This window comes from Peromyscus maniculatus, chromosome 3 (assembly GCF_049852395.1).
Source record: "Peromyscus maniculatus bairdii isolate BWxNUB_F1_BW_parent chromosome 3, HU_Pman_BW_mat_3.1, whole genome shotgun sequence".
Lineage (NCBI taxonomy): Eukaryota > Metazoa > Chordata > Mammalia > Rodentia > Cricetidae > Peromyscus > Peromyscus maniculatus.
In genome coordinates this window covers 98,682,908-98,694,013 of record NC_134854.1, presented here as the reverse complement: position 1 = coordinate 98,694,013, position 11,106 = coordinate 98,682,908, and the positions used below count along the sequence as shown (strand labels likewise).

Here is an 11,106-nt window from a genome sequence, read left to right as displayed (position 1 = left end):
GCAAGTGCCTGTGGAGGCCAAAAGCAGGCATCAGATCCCCTGGAGCTGGAGTTACAGGCAGTTGTAAGCTCCCTGCCCTAAGTAGTGAGAACCAAACTCAGGTACTCCTCAAGAGCAGCCAACACTTCATCATTGTGCCATCTCTCCATTTATTTCACTTTGATCACTAACTCATCATTCTCCCTTTTTTTAAATTTTATAATTAATTTAATTTTACATATCAGCCACGGATTCCCTGTCCTGCCTCCTTCTGCCCTCCCCCCACAGTCCAGCCCCCATTCCCACCTTCTCCAGGACAAGGACTCCCCTGGGGATTCAGCTCAGCCTGGTGGATTCAATCAAGACAGGTCTAGTCCCCTCCTTCCTTCACCCAGGCTGAGCAAAGTGTCCCTGCATAGGCCCCAGGCTCCAAAAAGCCAGCTCATGCACTAAGGATAGGTCCTGGTCCCACTGCCTGGAGGCCTCCCAAACAGTTCAGGCTAATCGACTCTCTCACTTATCCAGGGGGCCTGATCCAGTTCCATGGGGGCTCCTCAGCTATTGGTTCATAGTTCATGTGTTTCTGCTAGTTTGGCTATTTGTTCCTGTGCTTTTTCCAATCATGGTCTCAACAACTCTCGCTCATACAATCCCTCCTCTTTCTTGCCAATTGGACTCCCACCTGGGGCCTGTCATTCTCTTACCTCAGTTTACTGGTGCACAGCAAAATATATTGTTGTAACAAAAACACATTTAAAGAAATTATACATTGACTGATCAATATTAAACTTTTAGGCAACTACAGGATTTGAATTGAATTTGTCCCTGTTAACATTTTAGTGTTGTCAAATAATATAGTTAGGTAATTTATATTTTCTAAGAGTTTCCATAGAAATCACTGCAGAATTTACAAAATGGCTGTTGGGTATCTGGCATCAGTATGTATGTTTTGACACATGTATGTGTGGATGTGTATCATTCTAGATAATTTAGTTACATGGTAGGTTTATGAAATCCACACTACAATTAAGAAACAGAAATATCTTAGTATCAAAATCTTGCTTTATCCTTAAACACCCCTTTAACAGTTAGATACAGCCCCCATATCTTAATATTTATAATGTCTATCTATGTATATTTCATAGGATTTAAAGACTATTATATACATGAACTCATGTAGTAATATTTATTTACTTTCTGATAATTCCATATATTATATAATGTATTCTGATCATTTTTGCCCTTTAGTACCCTTTATAACTCTTCCCAGACCCCTTCTGCATGTCCCTCTCCCAACTTTCTTGTCTTCTCTTTTTAACCCACTGAACTCACATTCACACATGGGTGTGATGATGTGGCATGTCTTTCTGTATGCTGTGGAATATGTGTTACTCCCATTGCTAATAAATCAAGCTGCATTGGCCTATGGTAGGGCAGGATGGAGCTAGGTGGGAAAATCCAAGGGGGAGAGTGAAAGGAGAAAGGAGAGTAGGGAGAGATGCCAAACCACCTTCCAAGGAGCAACATGTAATGGGAGGCAGGTAAAGCCATGGAACACGTGGTGATACATAGATCATTAGTTATGGGTTGAGTGAAGTTATAAGAGCTCGCTAGTAAGAATCCTGAGCCACAGGCCATATAATTTGCAATTAATATTAAGCCTTTGAGTGATTATTTTATAAGAAGCTGTGGGACTGTGGGGCTGGGTGGGACCGGAGATGCTTCCAGCTACAGTGTGAGGTCATCTATGGGAACATGGACAACCTATCAGAGATCACACTGATGAAGAAAAATTATTCTCCCTTCCCCAGCTGCCAATAGTTCATCATCTGGATGTGGGACTTAGTGAGCCACTCCCCAGTTCATCATAGAACATTTATTGGCTTGATCTTGTGTAGAATTTGGGCACTAGACTCACATGTGGTGTGAGTTCACGTGGGTAATGGCCCTCTCCTGTCTAAAAGGCATCAATTCACAGAAATCCCAGTCAGTCTATGGCTCTTACTGAAAGACCCCAGCATACTAGCTTAGCCTAACGCCATTTCAAGTAAGGTCTGAAAAGCACGGGGTGTCTACGGCTGGCCACCTGGCCCCAGAAAAGGGTACTAAAGGTCAGAAAAACAACTTGGAGCCAGACAGCAGGCGTGTCGAGCTCGGGGAAAAACCACGAGCTGTCCTGAGTTTGAACCTGGCCTCATTTGAATCGTCCAATCAGAACCCTGTAAACCATGCTCCTCGTGCTCCTGCTGCCAGACCCTATAAAAACCCTCCACTCCAGCCCGTCGGCGCGCCAGTCTCTTGAGCCTCTTGAGGGACTGTGTTGCCCCGGGTACCCGTGTTCCTGAATAAAGCCTCTTGCTGTTTGCATCTGACTTGTGATCTCGGTGTGATCTCTGGGCGAGGGTCTCTCCAGAGGGAAGACTGCCTTCGGGGGTCTTTCATTTGGGGGCTCGTCCGGGATTTGAGACCCCCCGCCTCGGGACCACCGACCCACTGTCAGGAGGTAAGCCGGCCGGCCTTGGTGTATGTCCTCTCTGTCCTGTCTGAGTGTTGTCGGTTTGTCTGAATGTTGAATGTTGTCTGTTTGCGCGCCTGAATCGGTCTGGAGTCAGTGGGGCTGAAGGAGCTGACGAGCTCGGACTTCGCCACTGCGACCCTGGAAGACGTTCCACGGGTCTCTGAAGTCCCCTCTGGGGCACGGGAAGTCCCCTCTGGGGCACGGTCTGAAGTCCCCTCTGGGGCACGGTTTGAAGTCCCCTCTGGGGCACGGGAAGTCCCCTCTGGGGCACGGTCTGAAGTCCACTCTGGGGCACGGTCTGAAGTCCCCTCTGGAGCACGGGAAGTCCCCTCTGGGGCACGGTCTGAAGTCCCCTCCGGGGCACGGTTTGAAGTCCCCTCCGGGGCACGGTTTTTCGGGGCCACCCCCGAATCAGAAGAATACGTGGTGTTGGTAGGGGATGGAGAACTCAAACACTCCGTGTCCCCATCTGAGTTTTTGCTTTCAGTTTTACACCGAAGCCGCGCAGCGTGTGTTAGTCTCATTTGTGTTTGTCTGTCGCTTTTTTGTTTTCTGTTTAACCATTCTCCTCCTAGAAACAGTCATAGGAAGCCGGATCAGCGGATCTCTCCCGCTCCCCGTTCCTCCTGACCCTTCCACCAGCGTATTGTTTCCTCTCCCCACGTTCCGCCGCTCCGGTGGCGGCGGCGGCGGCGGGCGCCGGTGCGCCTCTCGCCTCCTCCTGTCCCCGCGGCCGCGGCGTGGTCGCGGGGGTCCGGGGCGGCGCTGGGGGGGCCTCCCCTCCTCGTTCCCCGCTCTCCCCGGCCGTCTGCGTCTCCCGCGCGGGCGGAGGGTCGGGGCTGCGCCGGTCTTTCCCCACCAGGTCCGCCCGCCGGGCCGCTGTTTTCCGCTCGCGGCGGCCCCTGCCGCGGCGCCGGCTGCGACCTCCCCGGCGGCCGCGCCCCCCGAACCCGCTGCGCGCCCCCGGGTGGGGGAGGGGCGCAGGGGACAGGACAGAGGGCCGCCCCCCCGGGGCAGAGCCGCCCTGCGCCTCGTCCCTATGCTGATCCCCGCCCTCGCCGGAGACTGGAGTGCAGACCCACTCTCCCGCCGCGGAACCACGACCTCCCTGACGCCCGGCGACGCCCCACGCCTCGCCGCCAGTCCTCGCGCTGTCCCTGCGCCCGCTGCCATCGGGCCGCCGTACGCCTTCCCGGGCTCCCTCCTCGGAGCAGGGAGAAGGAAAAGATCGCGCCCCGCTCACTGAAAGCGCCAGCGGGCGGAGCGGAGCGGACACCGCGCGCGGGCATTGTGTGTGCGCGTGCAGCGTGGGGTCCGCAGGGAGCGCTCGTGGGAGGTCCCGTCCCCAAGGGGCGGAGCGCGGGGCATCGAGCTCCCGGCTCCGGGTCCCGGCAGAGTCCCAGCCGAGCCCGACTGCTGCCGAGGCGGGACGGCGCGCCTGGCGGCCGGGAGGGTGCACTGAAAGAAGGCCGGCCAGCTCTGGTCCCCGTGGCTCCCGCTCGGGTTCCGCTTCGGTCTGCGGATCTGTGGAAGAGAGGCTCGACCGCCGACCCAGGGCGCGCGGAGCCCGCCCGCCGCGACGAGGGAATCTGCGAGTTCCTGTGGGCTGTGTGTGGTGGTTGTGCTCAGAGCGCGTCCACTGCCTCCACCGACACCTCCGGTGCCCGGCCCTCGAGCCTTCACGGCGTGCACCATGAGCGGCGGCGGCGGCGACGACGTGGTGTGCACCGGCTGGCTGAGGAAATCACCTCCCGAGAAGAAGTTGAGGCGCTATGCCTGGAAGAAACGCTGGTTTATACTGCGGAGTGGCCGGATGAGTAGCGACCCAGATGTTCTGGAATACTTCAAGAACGAGCACTCCAAGAAACCCCTGCGGATCATCAACCTGAACTTGTGTGAGCAGGTGGATACAGGCCTGACCTTTAACAAGAAAAAGCTGCAGGACAGTTTTGTGTTCGATATCAAGACCAGTGAGCGTACTTTTTACCTGGTGGCTGAGACAGAGGCCGACATGAATAAGTGGGTCCAGAGCATCTGCCAGATCTGCGGCTTCACTCAGGCTGGGGAGAGCACAGACTCCCTGAGAAACCTTTCTTCAGCCAGTCATGGTTCCCACTCTTCTCCAGCTGAGGTCAGCGGCTCCACTCAGCACCTGCTCCGAGAAAGGAAGTCCTCCGCCCCTTCACACTCTGGTCAGCCCACTCTGTTCACGTTTGAGCCCCCTGTGTCAGGCCACATCCAGCCTGCCTTGTCCACCAGTGCACCTCAGGAGTATCTCTACTTGCACCAGTGCATAAGCCAAAGGACAGAAAATGCGAGGAGTGCCAGCTTCTCTCAGGGCACCCGGCAGAAGAGTGATACAGCCATGCAAAAACTTGCCCAGGGCAATGGACACTGGGTCAATGGAGTCATCGGTCAAGTCCATGGCTTCTATAGCCTTCCCAAGCCAAGCCGACACAATACAGAATTCAAAGACAGTACTTATGACCTCCCCCGTAGCCTGGCTTCACAAGGCCACACCAAGGGCAGCCTCACAGGGTCCGAGACAGACACTGAGGATGCGTACACCTTCAAGACACCCAGCAACACCCTGTGCCGGGAGTTTGGAGACCTCCTAGTGGACAATATGGATGTTCCAACCACCCCTCTCTCAGCCTACCAGATCCCTAGAACATTCACACTGGACAAAAACCACAATGCCATGACAATGGCCACTCCTGGAGACTCAGCCATAGCTCCCCCACCACGCCCCCCCAAGCCAAGTCAGGCAGAAACACCTCGGTGGGGCAGCCCTCAGCAAAGACCTCCAATCAGCGAACATAGTAGATCTGTAGCTGCTACTATCCCCAGACGCAATACCCTCCCCGCAATGGACAACAGCCGACTCCACCGAGCTTCTTCCTGTGAGACCTATGAGTACCCAACTCGAGGCGGAGAGAGTGCCAGTTGGTCTGCTGAATCTCCAAGGAAGACTATCGTGGGTCGATCAGACAGTGCCAGCTCTGATGACAACTATGTGCCCATGAACCCAGGTTCTTCTACCCTGCTGGCTATGGAACAAGCAGGGGACAATTCCCAAAGTGTCTACATCCCCATGAGCCCAGGGCCCCATCACTTTGACCCGCTTGGCTACCCATCCACAGCCCTTCCTATCCATAGAGGTCCCAGCTGAGGAAGTGAGATCCAGCCACCCCCGGTCAATCGCAACCTCAAGCCTGACCGGAAAGCAAAGCCAACACCCCTGGACCTGAGAAACAACACTGTCATCGATGAGCTCCCCTTCACCAAGTCTTGGTCCAGGCTTAACCACACCGCTAACTCCAGCTCCTCCCAGTACTGCCGCCACCAGTACAGACTCGGGAGACAGCGAGGAGAACTACGTCCCTCATCCCCTGTTCCCAGTGGCACCAACAGCCCAGCTCCAAAGAAGAGTACTGGCAGTGTGAATTACCTAGCCCTGGACTTCCAGCCAGGCTCCCCGAGCCCTCACCGCAAGCCATCCACATCATCTGTCACATCGGATGAGAAGGTAGACTATATCCAATTGGATAAGGAAAAGACCCAGGCCCTGCAGAACACCATGCAGGAGTGGACAGATGTGCGGCAGTCCTCAGAACCTTCCAAGGTTGCCAAGCTGTGATAAAGGAGCCGCCGCTTGTACTACCCGGGCCTTTCTTCATGCCGTCGGATCGCTCCACGAGCGCTGTGAGACCGTGCTGGAAGGGGAGACCATCTCTTGTTTCATAGTGGGAGGTGAGAAGCGTCTGTGCCTGCCACAGATCCTTAACTCAGTGTTGCGCGACTTCTCACTGCAGCAGATCAACTCAGTCTGTGATGAGCTGCACATCTATTGCTCACGCTGCACCGCCGACCAGCTGGAGATCCTCAAAGTCATGGGCATCCTGCCCTTCTCCGCGCCCTCGTGCGGGCTCATCACCAAGACGGACGCCGAGCGCCTGTGCATCGCTGCTCTGCGGCGGCGCCTATCCGCCGCCTTGCAAGAAGGAGCTGATGGCCAGCCTGGCGCTGGGCCTGGAGCTCAGCGAGCGCAGCGTCCGCGTGTACCACGAGTGCTTCGGCAAGTGCAAGGGGCTATTGAAGTTTTAATACGTGAATACTCCAGTGAGCTAAATGCCCCCTCACAGGAGTCTGACTCTCACCCCAGGAAGAAAAAGAAGGAAGGAAGGAAGGAAGGGGAAGGGAAGGAAAAAGGAAGGAAAGGGAAGGAACGAGAAAGAGAGAGAGAAAGAGAAAGAGAACGGGAACGAGAAAGAGAGAGAGAATGAGAAAGAGAACGGGAACGAGAAAGAGAGAGAGAGAGAGAAAGAGAACGGGAACGAGAAAGAGAGAGAGAGAGAGAGAAAGAGAACGGGAGCGTGAACGTGAGAAAGACAAGAAGCGAGACAGGGACAGAAAGATGATTAGACAATGTGGGGGTTATGAAAGTTACTTCTGTAAAGCATAGGGATGTGAAACAACTGGTAATACCTATTGGAAGCCTTCATCCACTTGGGACCTCATTAGGGTAAAAAGGGCTACCCAAGGAGAAAGCCACTCATGGCGTCCCCTTACCCAAGGACGTTGTTGGGGAACTGTCACGTCAGGAAGAGATAACACTTACTGGAAGGGGGGGGCCCTGTGTAAATTTCACCTGCAACCCCCTGAATATATCTTTTACTCAGAAGGGAAGGGAGATAACACAAGACTGGATTAGAGGTAAAACATGGGGACTTAGACTCTACATGACGGGACGGGACCAGGGAGTCGTATTTACGATTAAGCTTAAAATCACGGAGCCCTCCGCCTCTATAGGTCCCAACCAGGTTCTCTCTGACCAAAAGCGCCCCTCTCTACCCACTCCGGCACCCCCAAGGGCTACCCCCCGACCCAATTCGGCCATTCGCCCAAGCACGGCTCCGAATGCTACTGTAACCTCAGTCACCCTCTAGCCACCCAGGCCCGGTATCATACTGGGGTGGTGAGAGATAATTCTTTGAAGAACGGCAGGGATGGTTTGAAGGATGGTTCGGGAAGTCCCCCTGGCTCACCACCCTCATCTCCACCCTTATGGGACCCCTTCTGATTTTGTTGCTCCTTCTGACGCTCGGGCCCTGCATCCTAAACAGACTTGTCCAATTTATCAGGGAACGTGTTTCTATTGTTCAGACCTTGGTATTGACCCAACAATACCAACGACTCAACCAGGTGGAAATGGAGCCACATCCCTATTCTTCCCCATGAATGGAGGATTCCATTCCCTGAGATAAGAAAATGGGGGAATGAAAGACCCCAGCATACTAGCTTAGCCTAACGCCATTTCGAGTAAGGTCTGAAAAGCACGGGGTGTCTATGGCCGGCCACCTGGCCCCAGAAAAGGGTACTAAAGGTCAGAAAAACAACTTGGAGCCAGACAGCAGGCGTGTCGAGCTTGGGGAAAAACCACGAGCTGTCCTGAGTTTGAACCTGGCCTCATTTGAATCGTCCAATCAGAACCCTGTAAACCATGCTCCTCGTGCTCCTGCTGCCAGACCCTATAAAAACCCTCCACTCCAGCCCGTCGGCGCGCCAGTCTCTTGAGCCTCTTGAGGGACTGTGTTGCCCCGGGTACCCGTGTTCCTGAATAAAGCCTCTTGCTGTTTGCATCTGACTTGTGGTCTCGGTGTGATCTCTGGGCGAGGGTCTCTCCAGAGGGAAGACTGCCTTCGGGGGTCTTTCATTACCATCTGTCTGTCCTCTCTTCCATGTTGTCCATTGGGCCCCACAGAGAGAATGAGTGCTAGAGCTATTGTATTTAGGACTGAGCATTCCACACTTCCACATTTCCTTCCTTTTTTTTTTTTTTTTGAGACAGGGTTTCTCTGTGTAGCTTTGAGCCTTTCCTAGAACTCACTCTGTAGCCCAGGCTGGCCTTGAACTCACAGAGATCCACCTACCTCTGCCTCCTGAGTGCTGGGATTAAAGGTATGCGCCACCACTGCCCGGCTATTCCACACTTTCTTATTCTCTGCACTCTGACCAGCTGTGGGTCTCTATAGGAACTTACACCAAGTGCAAAAAAATATATTTTTTGTTGAGAACTATGAACTGCACTCATCTATAGATATTGAAGGTAAATATTTTAAAAGCAGTTTGAGTCTGTGTCCATTTAACAAAATGAGTCTTTAAGTTCAGTTCAAGCACTCAACAGTTTGTCTATAGTGTGTCTCTTGTTTTGTGGAAGTATTCTGTTATGTAGGTTATCCAGTTTATTTAAACATTCTCCCATGGGAAGCCCTTGGATTATTTCCAAGATTTGGTGCTTTTTAAAATAAAGCTTTACAAACACTTTACTGTGTTCACAGGCTTCAACGTGAACCTTAGTTTTCATTACTTCACCCACCAGTTAGATTGCTGAGTTATATGATAAGGGCATGTTTTATTTTATAGGACATTTCAATAGTATTTTTCCAGAATATCTCTGCTGTCTTACATTTTCACAACAAGATTATATAAATGAGTGAGTCTTTCTACATCCTTATCAGCATTTGGTATTGTCACTATTTTATATTTAACAATCTTTACAGTTTAGATGAGACTCATATAAGCCCATCTAGTCACTCTATATAGGTGCTTTTTAAAAGATTTTATTTTAATTTATGTTTGTGTGTCTGTGTGTGTATGCATGTTCAATATGTGTGGAGGCCAGTGGAAGTCAGCAGATGAAGTTGGATCCACTGAAGCTGAATTTATAGGTAGTTGTGAGTTGCTCTACATGAATCCTAGCAAATGAAGTTTGGTTCTCTAAAAGAACAGCAACAGCTTTAAACTGCTGAATCATATCTCTAGTCATTTGTAGGTTTTTGTCCACCATCTTGTTTCCCTCAGTAGCCATGGTATATTTTTTCTAGTCTAGGCTAGAGATTCGTGCTTTGTACTCAGTATTTTTGTCGTAAATAAACATAATGCATTTTTTGGGAATCGACACAGAGCCAGTATTCATGACTGAGGTCAGATAAATTTGCTCATTAGTCTCAGCTGAGTCCCTTTGTAGTGTTTGACTTACCCATAATGAACATCATGGCCAATGAGGGGGCAGGGAGCAAATACAAAGTCCTGGCCTTTTTGGTTCAGCTTTAGACAAAACTAATGTAAACTTCAGCTCTGGGGTGAGGTCCCACAACTGCTTTTGCTTCAACATTTGATGTCCTGTTCACTTGCAGGTGCATCATTTCTGCGAGCATGCTCCATCTTAACTCTAGCTGGCAAGACTCCCTCTGACTATGATTTCTGGCTTTTCCTACTGTTCTACTTTCACTTCTACTGCTGTGATGAAAATATCCTGACATAGAGCAACTTAGGGGAGAGAGGGTTTATTTTAGCTCACAGTTCCAAGTTATAGCCCATTCTCATGGAAAAATCAAGGTGGCAGGAATTTGAAGTGGCTGGTCACATTAAATCACAGTCAAAAGCAGAACTATGAGTGCACACATGCCTAGTATTCAGCTGGCTATCACTACTCTTACACAGTCTGGGGCACAAAACAAGGAAATATTCCTGCCGACTTTCAGGCTGGAACTTTTCACAAAGATCAAGACCATCCTTTGCAGACAAACCTGATCTTGACAGTCCCTCAAGCAGATTCTCATCACAAGTCATTCTAAGGATGTGTCAGGTTAATAAAACTGACACAATATTAATGTGTACCTCTAAAGGCTCTTGTATACAGATATGGTTTTGGATATATCATCATCATTATATATTATCATAGAAAATTTTAGGACCATGTCCCAGACTGTCAGCTTATGCCATGAAACTCAGGATAATACCTGAGATATTTTTATATATTTTAAAAGTAAGTGCTAGACACACACATACAGAACTTAAAAAGTCTATCAGACAGTTCCTACTTCGATTCCATCACCGTCACCATCACCTACCTCTAACTCTTGTCAAAGTCTAGGAATTTTAAAGGAGATTGCAACGAGTTTTTATAAATATAGATCTACTTGGCTTCCCTCTCTGTCTCCCACCCCAAGCACATCCATAAGACTGTGAAGTGTGGTAAAGAAGAGTTGGGAAAAACTTACAGGAAACATGGGAGGATTTTGGACATATCTGAATAAGGAAACCAGTACCCACTTCTCATTAAGGGAATTTTGAAAGAGGGAAGAAGGCTGGATCTGCTTGTCATGCTAAGGAGAGGAATGAAGCAAATAGTGTTACGCAGGCATCAGGTCTGCTAGTCAAAGAGACATTTGTTTCCAGTGTAAAACTAACCGCTATAGCGCACAACTGTACCCACCCCTCCCAGTGACTTTCTGCATGGTAAAAATGTGCACTAAAAGGGTGTGGATGATGACACTAACCCAGCAAGTACTGAGAAAAGAAACCTATAAGGAGCCAGTTAAAAATTGTACTTCTTCTTCTTTTTCAGGGAATTAAGCAGTGCAGACAGTGTCTTCAGAATAAATTTCCAGAGATAGAATACATGCTCTTATGAAAGGTGATCGTCTGCTAAGTGGTGGACAACCATAAAATCAACAGCCAAATTTTAATGGCTGCTTTTAAAATTCATTTCTCTCAAAATCTAATCCTCATAGACGCAACAACAAGGATATAGGAAAGTAGTG

The 11,106-nt window shown here is 50.5% G+C and overlaps 2 pseudogenes; both read left to right on the top strand.

The window, feature by feature from the left end:
• Positions 1 to 4,166: 4,166 nt before the first annotated feature.
• Positions 4,167 to 6,235, top strand: LOC143266721 (GRB2-associated-binding protein 2 pseudogene; annotated as a pseudogene).
• LOC143272238 (ski oncogene pseudogene) lies at positions 6,140 to 8,186 on the top strand (annotated as a pseudogene).
• The last annotated feature ends 2,920 nt before the right edge of the window (positions 8,187 to 11,106 follow it).